A 20,302-nucleotide genomic window follows, 5' to 3' on the forward strand; every position below is an offset into this window, starting at 1 on the left:
AAATATTTCGCTAATAATTCAATTTTACCAGTGGCCAACAATTCTGGGCATACTGGTTCTCTAGAGACTTCCTTCATGTTCGATCGTCTTGAGACTATTCCATTCTGACCCATGTCTATGCATAAAACTTTCAAGTGGTATATCCTTATTCTTAACTGTTTAACCTCTCGAGCTAAGATCTTGACCGTTCTCACATAAGTCATATCTGGAAGAATTTCAACTTCAGTAGGCGCAATTACATGTGAAGGGTCAGATTTGTAAATGCATAATGTAGACACGTGAAACACGTCGTGAATCTTTTCTAACTCTGGCGGCAATTTCAATTTGTAGGCCACAGGCCTACTCTCTCGTAATTTCAAAAGGTCCATGAAACCAGGGCTCAACTTGCCTTTTCTGCCAAATCTGAGGATTTTCTCCGAGAGGAACTTTCAAGAATACTTATCACCGACCTCAAACTTGATCTCCTTTTGCTTCAAATTCGCATAGGATTTCTACCTATCCAAAGCAGGTCTTAGATTCCCGATCACTTTAACTTTTTCCTCAGCCTCTTTAACCAAATCACCCGTGAATCTGACTCTCTCTCAACTCTGTCCAATATAAAAGCGTTCGGCACTTTCACCCATACAAGGCCTCATAAGGTGCCATTTTCAAACTCGACTGATAGTTATTGTTGTAGGCAAATTCAACCAATGGTAAGTATTTTTCCCAACTTCCTTGAAATTCAAGGACGCTGCATCTTAGCATGTCCTCTAAGATCTGTATTACCCTTTCCGATTGTCCGTCAGTCTGTGGATGAAAAGCCGTACTGAAACTCAACTTGGTTCATAGAGCCTCTTGTAACTTTTTTCCAAAACCTTGAGGTGAACCTTGGTCCGATCTGAAACAATCGACAATGGTACACCATTTAGCTCACAATCTCGAAAACATACAAGTCAGCTAATTTCTCAAGAGAGTAGTCAGTACACACTGGTATGAAGTGGGCTGACTTAGTTAATCTGTCGACAATAACCCATACAATGCTCTTTTTTTGGGGGTTAATGACAAACTGGTTACGACATCCATAGTGATACGATCCATTTCTACTCTAGAACTATAATAGGCTGAAGTAGCCCAGAAGGTACTTGGTGTTCAGCCTTTACTTGCTGACATACAAAACACTTGGAAACAAACTCTGAAATATCCTTTTTCATTCCCGACCACCAATACATTTTCTTCAGGTCGTTACACATTTTTACGCTACCTGGGTGGACGGACAAACTACCACTATGTGCTTTTCGTAAAATCTTCTGAATGAGCTCACCATCTTTGTGACAGCCCTAAGTGACCCTAGTCGGAAAGCGGTCTCGGGACCGCTAGACCGAGTCACCAAATTATTTGAATGTGATAATTATTGCCTAAAATATGTGAATATAAATGTGTGAAAGTTTTAAGCTTCGATTTACTTAATTGCATGTGAATTTAGTTGATAGGACTTATGTAAGAAAATTTAGAAATGTGCTAGGCAAATGCAAGTGGCCTAATAGTGCATGTAATCAAAGGGGTGGACTTGCATGTCAATTTCCCCCCATTTAAGTACTAGTGGCTGGCCATGACAAGGGATGATGGGCAAAACATGTCATGAAACATGTTGTGTTAATGGAAGAATAAAATAAGAAGCATGGGCAATAAACTAATAAGAAATTGAAGGAAGAAAACAAAGAGAAAAAAATGTGTTCATCATTCTCATGCATGACCAAAAAAAAAAAAGAAGAGAAAAGCTCTCATGTTGTTCTTGGCCGAATAGGAGAAAGAAAAAGTAGGAAAAAGAGCTTTGAGGAAATCGGCTATGGTGGTTTGATAGACTAAGGTATGTTTGATGATGTTCCATGAGATGCATGCATGTTTTAGTAGTTAGCTTGAGTTCTAAATGGCCATGGTTCAAATCTTTACTATGTCATGGAGATGATATTCGGCCAAGGTGGATTGGTGTTGATATCATTTGCATGCTAAAGTGAAGCTTTGTAATGGTGCATGTGATGGTGGATTGATGATTCTTGAATCTTCTTTTTAGCATTTTTGAGTGAGACATTAAGTTCTTTGTTTAACCATGACCAAAAATTGAAATGGTATGGTGTTGTGATGCATTTGGCCATGGTAGGAAGTAGAAGGGAAAATATGGTTGTTGTTAGATGAAGTAGAGTCTAACAAATGAGCACATATGTGCATTAGTTGCTAGATGGAGAAGAATCGGCTAGCAAGTTGTGTGCTAAGGCCGAATATAATTTTTGTATATTAATGAGTAATGCATGTGTTGAATTGATGGAAAGGGAGAGGATGCTTTACTAGTGTATATATGTGTATGGGCCAAGTTTTGAACTTGAAACAAAATGGTGTTTAGTCAATACAAGTGACCATACTTGTAGAATGTATTGAGTGTTGCAATCGGCCTCAACATAGACATGTATGTTCGGCCACATGAATGAGTACATAAGTTGATGTGTATGTTCGGCCATAGGTAAGCATATTGATGGCTTTATCTTGACTTAGAAAATTCGGCTAAGGGAAATATTAGCTAGTATGTTGAATTCGATTCGTAATTTCGTACATATGTGACTCTAATGTCTAATGTATATATGGGCTAAGTATCTTGAGCTTCTCTTTTGATGTTCGAATGAATTGTATTAAATTGCTTGATGTGATTAAAAATGCGTATGACCATTGTGTATTTGAGCTAAAAGGTGGCCATATGACCTATCAAACTCCTTGTCATATTCGGCCATAAGCTAGCAAAATGAGACTTTAATGAGTTAAATTTGTTTGAGTTAAGCTCAAGAGCAAAGGGGAACTAAATCCGATAAAGGGAAGGAAAAAGTGGTCGAATAGCCGTCGAAACCATTCGACAACATCCGAGGTAAGTCTTCGAGTAATGACCTTACTTGAATTATATTGAAATGATTAGTCATACTATGACGGATAGCCGAATGTGCATAGAGACTATGTTATAAAGCCAATTGAAATCATGCTCTTTGTGTGTGGCTATTGAGCCGAAATTGGAAAGGTTTAATAAATGTTTTGTGTTTGAGCCTTAGTAACGAAAATGAAATATGGATGTGTCATGATTATTGATATATGTGTGCATGAGCATTTGAATGATATCCGGGCTAAGTCCCGAAGGCATTTATGCTAGTGATTTTATCCGGGCTAAGTCCCGAAGGCATTTATGCTAGTGATTTTATCTGGGCTAAGACCCGAAGGCATTTGTGTGAGTTGATATATCCGGGCTAAGACCCGAAGGCATTTGTGGGAGTTGATATATCCGGGCTAAGACCCGAAGGCATTTGTGCGAGTTGCTATACCCGGGTTAAGACCCGAAGGCAATTGTGCTTGTGGTTATATCCGGCTAAATTCCGAAGAAACTTGGGTTCGAAGGTGAGCGTGTTGTGCTGTAATAAATTCAATTAATACGCTCGAAAAACCCAAACGATAAGGTATGTTTGCGTGTGCATCGGAAAAGTCGATTCGTTTTAAATAGTATTCGTTCAATCGACTAACAAACTTTCGGCTTTTAGATAGGTTAATACCTCGTGTATATATGTTGATGAAGTGTGAAGTAAGTATGTTTATGAGAATGTGTATTAATAAAGTGATTCATATAGCTATGTGAATGTAATACTTTAGTCAAAGCCGATTTCATTACTTGAAACTTACTAAGCTTTAAAATGCTTACCCCGTTGCTTTGGCTCTATGTTTTATAGATTTTGTTCGTTAGATATCGGATTCGGGATCATCGAAGTCGAAGTCATCCATACTATCAAAGCCCTTTGGGTACTCTTTTAGTTGAACTCTGGATATAGCATGTATAGGACTACCCTTTGTTGTTTTTCAAGTACTTTTTGTGATGTATGTGTGTACAGCCATGCGAAAATGGCTCATAGAAGTGGAGTATGGCATTAGACCATTTGTGTTTATGTATATATATATGGTTTCATGATGTGACTATGGACTGGAATGGAAGTGTTGGGCAAATGATCAGCCATTAGAATGGCTAAATATGATCATATGCGGACCTATGTATGACAAAACTCTAGTTGGTCCATGGTAACCACGAAATAGGTAAAGTTTACCTTGAAAACAGATGCTGACAGCAGCAGTGGTGTGAATTTGAAAAATCACTAAAATTTGTAGGAATGGAATTAAATAGTGAATAAATTATGTAATCGAACCTTGATGAATCTATTTTCATATGAAAGTAACAAAGCAATCATATGAACAGTATATTAAGAGATATTAAAGTTCTCGTGAAACAGGGCCAGAACAGTTTCTGGATCTCCTGTTTCGACTTTGAAAATTTACCATAAATTATCCAGAGATAATTAGAAGTCATGCCTTATATGTATAGATTCCCCTTTGAGTCTAGTTTCATTAGAAACAAACGGCATGAGTATTGAAGCTCTGTACAGGGAGATATCCAAGTCATAATACGTGAAGGTCAGAGTAGTCGAACCCAGAATTAGGGGAGAATTTAACTAATAAATTGTACCAATTGGCTCGACCAAAAATTCTAGAAATAAATCCACAGATGGATATATGAGTCTAATTTCAGGGAAAATTTACGGAATCAGATTTCGAGTTTTGGAACTCGAGATATGAGTTTTAAGGCGACAGTGACGCGGTTAGCCAGCCTGTCTAGAATTTTTTTTAATGGACTGTGAAAACAAAGTAAATGAACTAAGTCGGTCAGCACCTCGTGTTCGACTCCGGCAACGGTCTCGGGCACGGGGTGTTACAATTTTATTGGTATCAGAGCTACGGTTTAGTCGATTCTAAGACTACCGTAATACGTTTGGGTCTAGCTATACATGCCATTATGTGATTAATTGATAGTGTGGTGATTTCTGACATTTGAATTTGTGTTTATTTATAGTAATGGATCCCGATCCCAACCGAGTGATAGCTGATGATGTGGAGAGTGTGGCGCCTGCTCCCGCACAAGGGACAGCGCCGGCGGACTCTCAACCTAATGCTAGTAATCCGAATGATGAAGCTAGACAAGCTTTCTATAGCGTGATGAATGATTGGTTCAACCAATACATTCGAACTAATACGGCTGTTCCACAACCTCCATTCCCGACTAATACAACCCCCGCACCTACAATACCTCCGGAAACTGACCAAATAAGGTCAAATAAGCCCCCGGTTGACAGAATCCGAAAACATGGGGCTACTGAATTTAAAGCTACGGACAGCGATGATGCCGAGCAAGCTGAATTTTGGTTGGACAACACTATCCGGATACTCGACGAGCTATCTTGCACACCCGATGAGTGCCTAAAGTGTACTATCTCCTTGCTACGTGATTCTGCCTACTATTGGTGGAGTACTCTGACTTCTGTTGTGCCCCGAGAGCAAGTAACTTGGGAGTTTTTCCAAACTGAGTTTCGGAAAAAGTATATCAGTCAGAGATTTGTTGATCAAAAATGGAAGGAATTTCTTAAGCTTAAGCAAGGTTCTATGTCAGTTACTGATTACGAGCGAAAATTTGTTATACTTAGTAGATACGCTCGGGAATGTGTTTCGTCCGAGGCTATCATGTGTAAACGCTTCGAGGATGGGCTGAATGAAGATATAAAAATGTTCGTTGGCATTCTTGAAATACGAGAGTTCGTAGTACTTGTCGAGCGAGCTTGTAAAGCCGAAGAGCTTAGAAAAGAAAAACAAAAAGTTGATGTGGGAACTGGAGAGTTTCGTAAAAGATCCTCGGGAAAGTCTCTTCAACAGGCATCGAAGAAATTTCGAGATGATGTGGGCCGGTCTAGAGGCACTTCGGGCCTTTTTAGACGAGATCGTGATCGACCCCCTGTGGGTACACGAGGCACTTCGGTCGCCAGTGTTGGGAATGAACGTCGAGACAGAAAGGAATGTCGATATTGCGGTAAATGGCATTCGGGGAGTTGTAGATACCATGACCGCTCCTGTTACAAGTGCGGATCAGTTGACCACTTCATTAAAGATTGCCCGAGGTTGTCTGAAAAGAATGTAAATCAGAGTGGGAAACCGGGTGCTACCACTGCTCGAGGTAGACCATCTAGAAATACGGGCAATGCTAGTGGTGGTCAGAGAGGATCTAGAGATGCTACGACCAGATCCGAGGCTCGTGCGCCTGCTAGAGCTTATGCTATACGTGCCCGCGAGGATGCTTCTTCGCCTAATGTTATTACCGGTACTTTTACTCTCTTTGATAGTAATGTAATTGCTTTGATTGACCCCGGTTCTACTCATTCTTACATATGTGAAACCTTAGCATCCAGTAAGACTTTACCTATTGAGTCTACTGAGTTCGTAATTCGGGTGTCAAATCCCTTGGGTCGTTACGTGCTTGTCGACAAAGTGTGTAAGAAATGTCCCCTAGTAATTCGAGGTTCCTGTTTTCCGGCGGACTTGATGCTTTTGCCGTTTGATGAATTTGATGTTATTCTCGGGTTGGATTGGTTGACCGTGCATGATGCGGTTGTGAATTGCAAAAGCAAGACTATTGATTTGAGGTGCGCAAATAACGAAGTAATCCGAGTTGAGTCTACGGACTTGGATGGGTTGCCAGCTGTAATATCCTCAATGTTGGCCCAGAAATATGTAAGAAAAGGGTGCGAAGCATACCTTGCGTATGTACTTGATGACAAAGAATTAGAAAAGAAACCCGAATCTGTGCCGGTGGTTTGCGAATACCCGGATGTTTTTCCTGAAGAATTACCGGGTTTACCACCTGTTCGGGAGATAGAGTTTGGTATTGAGCTTGTACCTGGGACTATGCCGATTTCGATAGCTCCGTATCGTATGGCACCAACCGAGTTAAAAGAGTTGAAAGCTCAGTTGCAAGAATTGACGGATAGAGGTTTCGCTCGACCAAGTTTCTCACCTTGGGGTGCACCAGTATTGTTTGTGAAAAAGAAGGACGGAACCATGAGGTTGTGCATTGACTATCGTCAACTGAATAAAGTGACGATAAAGAATAAATATCCGTTACCGCGTATTGATGATTTGTTTGACCAACTAAAGGGAGCCTCAGTGTTTTCAAAGATAGATTTGAGATCGGGTTATTATCAGTTGCGGATTCGAGATTCGGACGTACCCAAAACTGCTTTCAGAACGAGGTACGGTCACTACGAGTTCTTAGTGATGCCGTTCGGGCTCACTAATGCCCCTGCGGTATTTATGGATTTGATGAATCGGATCTTCAGACAGTATTTGGACCGGTTCGTAGTTGTGTTCATTGATGACATCTTTGTCTATTCAAAAGATGAGACCGAACATGCTGAGCACCTGATATTAGTGTTGCAAATTTTACGGGATAAGCAGTTATATGCTAAGTTCAGTAAGTGTGAGTTCTGGTTAAGAGAGGTTAGCTTCTTGGGCCACGTGGTATCCGCATCGGGTATTCGAGTTGACCCGAACAAAATTTCAGCCATACTTAACTGGAAGCCTCCGAGAAATATTACTGAGGTTCGGAGCTTTTGGGACTCGCCGGTTATTACCGACGATTTGTAAAAGGTTTCTCGATGATAGCCACACCAATGACGAAGCTACTTCAAAAGGATGTTAAGTTCGAATGGACGGAGAAATGTCAGAAAAGGTTCGATCAACTGAAAACTTATTTGACTGAAGCTCCAATTTTAGTGCAACCCGAATCAGGCAAAGAGTTTGTCATTTATAGTGACGCATCCCTACTTGGGTTGGGTTGCGTATTGATGCAAGAAGGTCGAGTGGTGGCCTATGCGTCGAGACAATTAAAGCCACATGAGAAAAATTATCCGACCCATGATCTCGAACTAGCCGCCATCGTATTTGCTTTGAAAATATGGCGACATTATTTGTTTGGTGAGAAGTGCCATGTATTTTCGGATCACAAAAGTCTCAAATATTTGATGACCCAGAGAGACTTGAATCTGCGACAAAGGCGTTGGCTTGAGTTGTTGAAAGATTATGAGCTTGTCATTAATTATCACCCGGGAAAGGCTAATGTGGTTGCGGACGCCTTAAGCCGGAAATCACTGTTTGCTTTGCGAGCGATGAATGTACACTTGTCTGTTCTACCCGACAATGTGTTAGTAGCTGAATTAAAAGCCAAACCATTATTGATTCATCAAATTCGTGAAGCTCAGAAAGTCGATGATGAATTGGTTGCAAAACGGGCTGAGTGTGTTCTGAACAAGGAATCGGAGTTTCAAATTGATGATGATGATTGTTTGAGGTTCAGAAGTCGTTTGTGTGTTCCAAGGAATTCGGAACTCATTTCGATGATTCTGAACGAAGCCCATTGTAGCCGAATGTCAATTCACCCGGGGAGTACGAAAATGTACAACGATTTGAAACGTCGGTTTTGGTGGCATGGTATGAAACGAGACATCTCCGACTTTGTTTCGAGATGTTTAATATGTCAACAAGTGAAAGCGGAACATCAAGTGCCTTCAGGATTACTTCAGCCGATCATGATACCTGAGTGGAAATGGGATCGAGTCACAATGGACTTTGTGTCTGGACTGCCATTGTCAGCAAGTAAGAAGGATACGATTTGGGTTGTTGTTGATAGACTGACTAAGTCGGCTCACTTTATCCCCGTGCGTACGGATTTTTCATTGGATAAACTAGCTGAATTGTACGTTTCTCAGATTGTGAGATTACACGGGGTACCTATTTCTATCGTGTCGGATAGAGATCCGAGATTCACCTCACGATTTTGGAAGAAATTGCAAGAAGCTTTGGGTACCAAGCTGCATTTTAGCACTGCTTTTCACCCCCAAACCGATGGTCAATCCGAGTGGATAATTCAGATACTTGAGGATATGTTGAGATGTTGCATCCTCGAGTTCAGTAGTTCATGGGAACGGTATTTACCTTTGATTGAATTCGCTTACAATAATAGTTTTCAATCAAGTATTAAGATGGCACCTTACGAGGCTTTGTACGGTCGTAAATGCCGTACACCATTGTTTTGGACCGAGCTTGGTGAAAGTAAAATTTTCGGAGTTGATTTGATTAAAGATGCCGAACAGAAAGTAAAGGTAATCCGTGAAAGTCTAAAGGCAGCCACGGATCGTCAGAAATCGTATGCGGATTTGAAACGAAAAGACATTGAATATCAGGTGGGAGATAAAGTGTTTCTTAAAGTTTCGCCTTGGAAAAAGGTACTCAGATTTGGCCGTAAGGGCAAGTTGAGTCCGAGATTCATTGGGCCGTACGAAATCTCCGAAAGAGTTGGTCCAGTTGCGTATCGATTGATTTTTCCCCCTGAACTTGAAAAGACTCACGACGTCTTTCATGTTTCGATGCTTCGACGCTATAGATCTGATCCATCGCACATAATTAGCCCATCAGAGGTTGAAATTCAAGCCGATATGAGTTATGAAGAAGAACCAATGCGTATCCTAGCTCGTGAAGTGAAAGAGTTGCGAAACAAAATGGTTCCGTTAGTAAAGGTGTTATGGCTCAAACACGGGATCGAGGAAGCTACTTGGGAAACTGAGAGCTCGATGAAAGAACGATACCCAAACCTATTTACCGGTAAGATTTTCGGGGACGAAAATTTCTTAAGTGGGGGAGAGTTGTGACAGCCCTAAAGTGACCCTAGTCGGAAAGCGGTCTCAGGACCGCTAGACCGAGTCACCAAATTATTTGAATGTGATAATTATTGCCTAAAATATGTGAATATAAATGTGTGAAAGTTTTAAGCTTCGATTTAGTTAATTGCATGTGAATTTAGTTGATAGGACTTATGTGAGAAAATTTAGAAATGTGCTAGGCAAATGCAAGTGGCCTAATAGTGCATGTAATCAAAGGGGTGGACTTGCATGTCAATTTTCCCCCATTTAAGTACTAGTGGCTGGCCATGACAAGGGATGATGGGCAAAACATATCATGAAACATGTTGTGTTAATGGAAGAATAAAATAAGAAGCATGGGCAATAAACTAATAAGAAATTGAAGGAAGAAAACAAAGAGAAAAAAATGTGTTCATCATTCTCATGCATGACCAAAAAAAAAAAAGAAGAGAAAAGCTCTAATGTTGTTCTTGGCCGAATAGGAGAAAGAAAAAGTAGGAAAAAGAGCTTTGAGGAAATCGGCTATGGTGGTTTGATAGACTAAGGTATGTTTGATGATGTTCCATGAGATGCATGCATGTTTTAGTAGTTAGCTTGAGTTCTAAATGGCCCATGGTTCAAATCTTTACTATGTCATGGAGATGATATTCGGCCAAGGTGGATTGGTGTTGATATCATTTGCATGCTAAAAGTGAAGCTTTGTAATGGTGCATGTGATGGTGGATTGATGATTCTTGAATCTTCTTTTTAGCATTTTTGAGTGAGACATTAAGTTCTTTGTTTAACCATGACCAAAAATTGAAATGGTATGGTGTTGTGATGCATTTGGCCATGGTAGGAAGTAGAAGGGAAAATATGGTTGTTGTTAGATGAAGTAGAGTCTAACAAATGAGCACATATGTGCATTAGTTGCTAGATGGAGAAGAATCGGCTAGCAAGTTGTGTGCTAAGGCCGAATATAATTTTTGTATATTAATGAGTAATGCATGTGTTGAATTGATGGAAAGGGAGAGGATGCTTTACTAGTGTATATATGTGTATGGGCCAAGTTTTGAACTTGAAACAAAATGGTGTTTAGTCAATACAAGTGACCAGACTTGTAGAATGTATTGAGTGTTGCAATCAGCCTCAACATAGACATGTATGTTCGGCCACATGAATGAGTACATAAGTTGATGTGTATGTTCGGCCATAGGTAAGCATATTGATGGCTTTGTCTTGACTTAGAAAATTCGGCTAAGGGAAATATTAGCTAGTATGTTGAATTCGATTCGTAATTTCGTACATATGTGACTCTAATGTCTAATGTATATATGGGCTAAGTATCTTGAGCTTCTCTTTTGATGTTCGAATGAATTGTATTAAATTGCTTGATGTGATTAAAAATGCGTATGACCATTGTGTATTTGAGCTAAAAGGTGGCCATATGACCTATCAAACTCCTTGTCATATTCGGCCATAAGCTAGCAAAATGAGACTTTAATGAGTTAAATTTGTTTGAATTAAGCTCAAGAGCAAAGGGGAACTAAATCCGATAAAGGGAAGGAAAAAGTGGTCGAATAGCCGTCGAAACCGTTCGACAACATCCGAGGTAAGTCTTCGAGTAATGACCTTACTTGAATTATATTGAAATGATTAGTCATACTATGACGGATAGCCGAATGTGCATAGAGACTATGTTATAAAGCCAATTGAAATCATGCTCTTTGTGTGTGGCTATTGAGCCGAAATTGGAAAGGTTTAATAAATGTTTTGTGTTTGAGCCTTAGTAACGAAAATGAAATATGGATGTGTCATGATTATTGATATATGTGTGCATGAGCATTTGAATGATATCCGGGCTAAGTCCCGAAGGCATTTATGCTAGTGATTTTATCCGGGCTAAGTCCCGAAGGCATTTATGCTAGTGATTTTATCTGGGCTAAGACCCGAAGGCATTTGTGCGAGTTGATATATCTGGGCTAAGACCCGAAGGCATTTGTGGGAGTTGATATATCTGGGCTAAGACCCGAAGGCATTTGTGCGAGTTGCTATACCCGGGTTAAGACCCGAAGGCAATTGTGCTTGTGGTTATATCCGGCTAAATTCCGAAGAAACTTGGGTTCGAAGGTGAGCGTGTTGTGCTGTAATAAATTCAATTAATACGCTCGAAAAACCCAAACGATAAGGTATGTTTGCGTGTGCATCGGAAAAGTCGATTCGTTTTAAATAGTATTCGTTCAATCGACTAACGAACTTTCGGCTTTTAGATAGGTTAATACCTCGTGTATATATGTTGATGAAGTGTGAAGTAAGTATGTTTATGAGAATGTGTATTAATAAAGTGATTCATATAGCTATGTGAATGTAATACTTTAGTCAAAGCCGATTTCATTACTTGAAACTTACTAAGCTTTAAAATGCTTACCCCGTTGCTTTGGCTCTATGTTTTATAGATTTTGTTCGTTAGATATCGGATTCGGGATCATCGAAGTCGAAGTCATCCATACTATCAAAGCCCTTTGGGTACTCTTTTAGTTGAACTTTGGATATAGCATGTATAGGACTACCCTTTGTTGTTTTTCAAGTACTTTTTGTGATGTATGTGTGTACAGCCATGCGAAAATGGCTCATAGAAGTGGAGTATGGCATTAGACCATTTGTGTTTATGTATATATATATGGTTTCATGATGTGACTATGGACTGGAATGGAAGTGTTGGGCAAATGATCAGCCATTAGAATGGCTAAATATGATCATATGCGGACCTATGTATGACAAAACTCTAGTTGGTCCATGGTAACCACGAAATAGGTAAAGTTTACCTTGAAAACAGATGCTGACAGCAGCAGTGGTGTGAATTTGAAAAATCACTAAAATTTGTAGGAATGGAATTAAATAGTGAATAAATTATGTAATCGAACCTTGATGAATATATTTTCATATGGAAGTAACAAAACAATCATATGAACAGTATATTAAGAGATATTAAAGTTCTCGTGAAACAGGGCCAGAACGGTTTCTGGATCTCCTGTTTCGACTTTGAAAATTTACCATAAATTATCCAGAGATAATTAGAAGTCATGCCTTATATGTATAGATTCCCCTTTGAGTCTAGTTTATTAGAAACAAACGGCATGAGTATTGAAGCTCTGTACAGGGAGATATCCAAGTCATAATACGTGAAGGTCAGAGTAGTCGAACCCAGAATTAGGGGAGACTTTAACTAATAAATTGTACCAATTGGCTTGACCAAAAATTCTAGAAATAAATCCACAGATGGATATATGAGTCTAATTTCAGGGAAAATTTACGGAATCAGATTTTGAGTTTTGGAACTCGAGATATGAGTTTTAAGGCGACAGTGACGCGGTTAGCCAGCCTGTCTAGAATTTTTTTTAATGGACTGTGAAAACAAAGTAAATGAACTAAGTCGGTTAGCACCTCGTGTTCGACTCCGGCAACGGTCTCGGGCACGGGGTGTTACAATCTTCAGGGATACAAATTCTATTTTTGAACATTAAATATTCGTCGGAACCAATCTGAAAATTTGATTCAACATCTGACTCACACTGATTTTTCCTGGCTTGTAACTTCTCATCATCTTTCTGAGCTTCTTTGATTTCATTAAGAAAAGTCGGTCTGCCTCTCAACTCTTCTAGGATCGAACCATCATTAGATACGGCCAACTGAGCATTCAAAGCTCTCAAAGCAACCAACGACTTTCTGCTCAAAGCGTCAGCGACTACATTCACCTTTCCTGGATGATAGTCGATAATCAACTCATAATCTTTTATTAGCTCTAACCATCGTCGTTGCCTCAAATTCAATTATTTCTGAGTCATTAGATACTTTGAACTCTTGTGATCAGTAAATACTCGGCATTTCTCGCCATATAAATGATGTCGCCAAATCTTCAGTTTGAACACCACAGCTGCTACCTCTAAATCATGGGTCAGATAATTCTTCTCATGAAGTTTTAGCTGCCTTGATGCATAGGCTATAACCTTACCTTCTTGCATTAGCACACACCCTAAACCATTTAGGGAAGCGTCTCTAAAAACTACAAATTCCTTGCCCGACTTAGGTTGCACTAAAATTGGGGCTTCGGTCAACAAAGCCTTTACTCTCTTGAAGCTCTGTTGGCACTCTTCTGTCCATTCGAATTTGACATCTTTCTGTAGTAGCCTCGTTATCAGTGTAGCTATCATGGAGAATCTATTTACAAATCGTCTATAGTATCCTGCTAGCCCCAGAAAACTGCAGATCTATGTCACATTCCTTAGCAGTTTCCATTCTACAATAGTTGAGATCTTAGTCAGATCAACTCTGATCCCGTCTCTCGACACAATGTGTCCTAGAAATCCAACTTCCTTAAGACAAAACTCACTCTTACTAAACTTAGCATAGAGCTGCTTATCCCTCAAAGTCTATAACACAGTTCTCAAATATTTCGCATGCTCACTCTCATCAAGCGAATAAATCAATATGTCGTCGATAAAAATGTCAACAAACTTATCCAAGTACGGCCGGAAGATGCGATTCATCAAATGCATAAACACTACTGGGTCATTCGTTAATCCAAAAGGCATAACAAGAAACTCGTAATGCCTACATCTCTTCTGAAAAGCAGTCTTCGGCACGTCTTGCTCCTTGACCCTTTACTGGTAGTAACTCGATCTCAAGTCTATTTTATAGAATATAGTGGCCCCTCTCAATTGATCGAAGGGATCATAGATCCTCAGCAAGGGATACTTGTTCTTCACTACCACCTTGTTAAGTTGTCTGTAGTCGATACATAACCTCATCGTTCTGTCTTTCTTTTTCACAAAAAGTACTGGAGTATCCCATGGTGAAAAACTCAGTCTAGCAAAACCTTTACCTATTAACTCTTGCAACTGTACATTCAACTCCTTTAATTCAGTGGGGGCCATCCTATAAGGTGCAATCGAGATTGGCATCGTACCAGAAGCCAACTCGATACCAAACTCAACCTCTCTCTCTGGGGGTAACCCTAGTAACTCCTTCGGAAAGACATCTATAAACTCACAAACCACTGGTACTGACTCAATCTTCGATTCGGACACTTGGGTATTCAGCACAAAAGCTAAATAAGCTTCATAACCTTTTCTAAAATATTTTTCGGCGGTCATAGACGATATTACTACATGTAGGTTATCTGACTTATCTAGCCCAACTCGAAGAACATTACCAAATTGAATTACTTTTCTCCCACAGTTTACTACAACGCCATGAGAGGTCAGCCAATCCATCCCAAGAATTACATCGAATTTGTTAAACAACAACAACATCAAGTTGGTCAAGAAACAAAAGCCTCTAATCGCCAAAGGACAATTTTTACATACTTGGTCCACTAATACATGCTTGCCTAACGGGTTAGACACTTTCATAACAAACTCAGTGGACTCTATAAGCATGTCTATTCGAGGTATCAAATCTATGCATATGTAAGAGTGGGTAGATCCTGGGTCAATTAAAGCGACAATAGTTTTGTCGTGAATAGAAAAGGTACCCGTGATCACGTTTGGAGAGTCTGCCTCTTCCCGGGCTCAAGCATAGGTCCTTACTGGTGCTTTACCTTTGAACCTCATCGCAGTATCTCTCAGTGCACCTCTACTACCAGTCCCACTCCCGGGGTTCCTTTGAGGCCTACCCCTGAAGGGAGCACTGTTTTGCTTTCGCATCTTGTTTTCTCTCTCTCTCGTCCATCTCAAGACACTCGCAGATAAAGTGGTCAAGTGACCCACAATTGAAACAGCCCATCCCATTTACTTGTCATTCACCCAAGTGACGTCTTCCACATTGCGAACACTCCGGCCTATTTGGCCGAGCACTACCAACACTTGCAACTGAAGTAGTTTGGTCTTTAGACACCATGTTCTACTGATTCTTATTTCTCTTTGAATACCCCACTGAAGTATTTGATCGGGCAGTAAATTCTTTTGACCTCTTGGAGAAGGACTGATATGCTCTCCCCATTTGTCTTTTCTTTAAATCTCGTGACTCGCTGGCCGCTTTCCTTCTCTCTTTCACCAGCTCTTCTGCTTTGCACGCTCTCTCAACAAGCACTACAAATTCTCTTAACTCCAGGATGCCCACAAATACTCGAATGTCTTCATTAAGGCCATCCTTAAACCTCTTACACATGGTAGCTTCAGTGGATACGTACTCCCGCGCATACTTGCTGAGTTTCACAAACTCCCATTCATACTCTGTCACATTCTTATTACATTGCTTCAACTCTAGAAATTCCTTTATTTTCTGGTCCATAAACCTCTGGCTAATATAATTCTTTCAGAACTCTCCTTGGAAGAATTCCCAAGTTACTCTTTCTTTCAGTATTACAGACACGAGAGTGTTCCATCACTGATAAGCTGAGTTTCGTAGAAGTGACATGGCACACTTCACGCACTCTTCAAGTGTGCATGACAGTTCATCGAATACCCTCATGGTATTCTCTAGCCAAAACTCCGCTCTCTCTGGCCCTAAATCGGGCTGTTACACAGAACGTGCCAACAATAACATTAGATGCGGTAGCTTCCTTCCTAGCTCTTATCGCATATGTTTAAGCAGGCACTCTAGCTTTAGATTTAATAGTTTTACAGTTGGCACCATTGCAATTGGCTCCGATATTACAGCTTTGACCAAGTTGTCTACACTTTTGAGGCTTAGACAACTATTTTACACTTTGCTCATTAGTTTCTCCAGCTTTCCTTGAATAATTTCTCAAAAAATGATCCTTTGATCCACATATGTAACATGCACCGACTTAGTTTTGCATTCACCAGTATTTAGTTTTCTACAATGTTCACATACAAGTTTTGGAACATTACGGACACTACTAACACTATTCACGGGTACTGGCTGAAACCTCGAATCATTCTAATTCGATTTTTATTTATCTGAAGACCTAGTTAGATAAGTAAACTAGCTAAAAGCCTCTTAAAATTTCTTTTCCGAAGGAGCTAAAACAATTTGAACGAAATTCATTTACCGAATTCTTGAGGTTTTCTTTCATTTTATTTTTTGTCATTGTAGATTTCTTCAATCTTTTGAGCCCGATCAGATAACACAACAAATTCACGCAGTACCATTGCACCAACAAGCATTTTAATCTTGTTATTCAGACCATCTTCAAACCGAATACACATTTCTACTTTGGTCAGTACTATTTCTCAAGCATATTTACTGAGTTGCACAAATTCTCACTCGTACTCGGCAATTGACATATTCCCCTATTTCAGTTCAAGGAATTCTTTCTTTTTCTTTTCCAAATATTGTTTGCTGACATATTTCTTTCTAAACTCAATTTTGAAGAAATCCAAGTCAATATGGTCTCTTCGTACCACAGTTATTAATGTTGACTACTGGTGATAAGCTTCATCTTTAAGTAAAGACACCACACATCTAACATATCATCTGGTGAACAAGCTATTTCATTGAAAAATATCTGCAAATTTTTGAGCCAGTACTCAGCCCTAGATGGATCATCATTTGTTTTACCTCTAAATTCTTTGGTACCACACTTTTTGATTTTTTCCAATCAAGGGGCAACAAACTAAATTAGTCATTATTTTGGTATGAATGAATTCAAGATTTTTAGTTATGGCATGTATTAGGGACTTGGTCATTTTGTTATGTGTTATAATTGATTTAGCCAAATGTTTTGGCTTATATTGGTTAGTAATTCATTTTGTATAAGGCCATTGGAAATGGGCTAATGTTGGTTATAAGTATATTCATATAATGATGTCTCTCATGAATGATGTGTTTATGTTTTGGTTGTCTGTATATGCATGGATTGGTGCTATGTTTTGTTGTGTAGGTGTGTGCATTAAAGGGTGGCAAAACTGCTTGGTAAATAGCCTTATTTTTCTCTATACGGGTAGACATATGGGCATGTGTCTAGGCTGTGTGCGACACATGGCTTGCCCCACGGGCATGTGTTTAGGCCGTGTGTCTCTTGCACCTAAATTTTGAGAAACAGAATGCTCAAAATTGAGCACATGAGTAGAGACAAAGGCATGTGTCTCAGCCATGTGGGCGGCACGGCCTCGAACAGGGGCGTGTGCCCTAGCCATGTGAAGTCTGCACCTAATTTATGAAAATATATTTTCCACACGGCCTAGCACACGAGTGTATGAATTGGTCGTGTGATCTCAATTTGTTAATGAGTTACAAGTCAGAGGGTTACACGGGGTAGGGACACGGGTGTATGTGACCACATGGCCTGCCCACACAGACGTGTCCCATATCCACACGGGCATGTGACCCCTGTATAGTGGAAAATTTTCTAAGTTTTGTAAAAAATTTTTGAAGTTCTCAGTTTAGTCCCGAACCACTTCCAATGCACGTTTTGGGCCTCGTAAGCTCATGTGAGGGACTTTATGATTAAATACAAATGGTTTTGACTTGGACGCTAATTTATAACCCGAAATTGTATGTTTGTTCATGTGACAAGTCCGGTAATACCTCATAAACTTCTCTAATGTTGAAGACGGGTAAGGGGTGTTACATTTAGTGGTATCAGAGTTACGGTTTAGTCGATTCTCAGACTGACATAGCTTGTGTAAGAGTCTAGCTATACATGCCATGAATAAACTGTGATAGTGTGATGACTCTTGATAATTTTAAACTATGTTTTCATATAGTAAATGGATCCTGATCGAGCTATAGCTGATGAGGTAGAAAGTATTGTGTCGGCTCCTGCTCAAAGGACAGCACCATTTGAAAGTAGACCTCCCACAGTTAGTCAGGGAGGAGAGGCTAGGGAAGCCTTCCTCCACATGATGAATGAGCGGTATTTAGAATTTGTTCGAACAAATCTGACTGCTCAACATCCTCCACCCCCTCCTTATCCCCAACCGATTCAAGTAGCTCCTCAAGGTGTTGAATTGGTAAGACTGAATAAGCCTCCGGTTGATAAAATTTGAAACCAAGGGGCTGAAGAATTTAGAGCAAAAATAGATGATGACCTCGAGAGAGCCAAGTTCTAGCTTGAGAATACTATCAAGGTATTTAATGAGTTATCATGTACACAAGACGAATGCTTGAAATGTGCTATATTGTTAGTAAGGGACATAGCATATCACTGGTGGAAGATACTAGTATCTGTAGTACCGAAAGAGAGGGTTACATGGGAATTCTTTCAAGAGGAATTTCGAAATAAATATATTAGTCAGTAGTTCATCGATCAGAAATGTAAAGAATTTCTTGAGTTGAAACAGGGCCGAATGTTAGTGACAGAGTATGAGCGAGAATTTGTCAGGCTCGGTAAGTATGCCCGAGAATGTGTTTCCTTCGAGGCTATTATGTGTAAAAGGTTTGAAGATGGGCTGAATAAGGACATCAAACTGTTAGTTGGAATCTTGTAACTAAAAGAATTTGTTGTTTTGGTTGAACAAGCTTGCAAAGCCAAAGAACGAAGCAAAGAGAAAAGAAAGGCCAAGAGTGAGGCTAGAAATCCAATCAAAGAAATCCAAAGAAATGTATTCTCATTCGAATGTTACAGTAGGTTATTCACAAAGAGACTGCAGGAAACAATATTCGGGTCCTAAATCTCAAGCTACATCAATGGCAAGTATGGGTAATGTTAGGTCTAACAGACCTGAATGTCAGCATTGTGGTAGACGAAGTCCCAGCGAGTGTAGGATGAATGATCGAGCTTGTTTATAGTGTGGCTCTAAAGAGCATGTTATCCGATATTGCCCTGAGATGGCTGTGGAAGAAAAAATTTAGAGTAGAAGGCTGAGTAACATTACCAATAGAGGTAGGCCACCGAGAAATACCGAAAATGGAACTAGCAGTAAAGGTGTGATGACGGATTCAGCTATGAGATCCGAAGCTAGAGCACCTACTAGAGCTTATTCCATACGTGCTCGTGAGGATGTGTCATCTCCTGATGTGATTACCAGTACATTTTCTCTTTATGGTACTAATGTTTTTGCAATGATCAATTGTAGATTAACTCATTCTTATGTTTGTGTGAATTTGGTATCTAGTAAGAATTTGCCTATTGAGTTTACTGAGTTTGTGATTAAAGTGTCAAATGTAACACTTCTTACCTGTATTCGACGCTGGGATAAGGTTTTAGGTATTACCAGGACTTTACATTTTGAAACGTACTAAATTGGGTCACCAAGTTTTACTCAAATTTTAAGCTTTTCATCTATGAACAACTCGTCCCTTATATAGGCCTTCGAGGCCTATAACATACCTAGAGGCAGTGCGGGACAAATTCGGGTATGTTCGATAAACCTTGGGCTCCTTAGGAAATTTTTCCTTATCATAAAGTGTCACACGCCCGTGTAGGTGGGCTGTGTGGACTCACACGCCTGTGTGACTTGGGGCTCGCCCATGCCCTTCAGCCGTGGGCAACACAGACTTATCAACTCAGCCATGGCACACATCCATGCTGCCTGCCCGTGGACGACACTGTCTTTTTAAAAAGGCCATGGCGCACGCCCGTGTGGCCTACTGGTGTACAACTTTGAGCTACAATCCTAAGTGCTGGGGACACACTGCCATAGCATACACCCATGGAAGGGAACTATGTGTCACACATGGCCTAGACACACGCCCGTGTGTCTAACCATATGGACTCTAATAGGCTATTTTCCAAGCCTTTAGTCACCCCTTTCTACTACTTGTGCTTAGTGGTTACCAAATTCAAAGTAAAACACAATTATACACTTTTAAATAATCTTGATTAAACTAGATGTATGAAAACC

The sequence above is a fragment of the Gossypium hirsutum genome, chromosome A02 (genome assembly GCF_007990345.1).
Source record: "Gossypium hirsutum isolate 1008001.06 chromosome A02, Gossypium_hirsutum_v2.1, whole genome shotgun sequence".
In the NCBI taxonomy this organism is placed as follows: domain Eukaryota; kingdom Viridiplantae; phylum Streptophyta; class Magnoliopsida; order Malvales; family Malvaceae; genus Gossypium; species Gossypium hirsutum.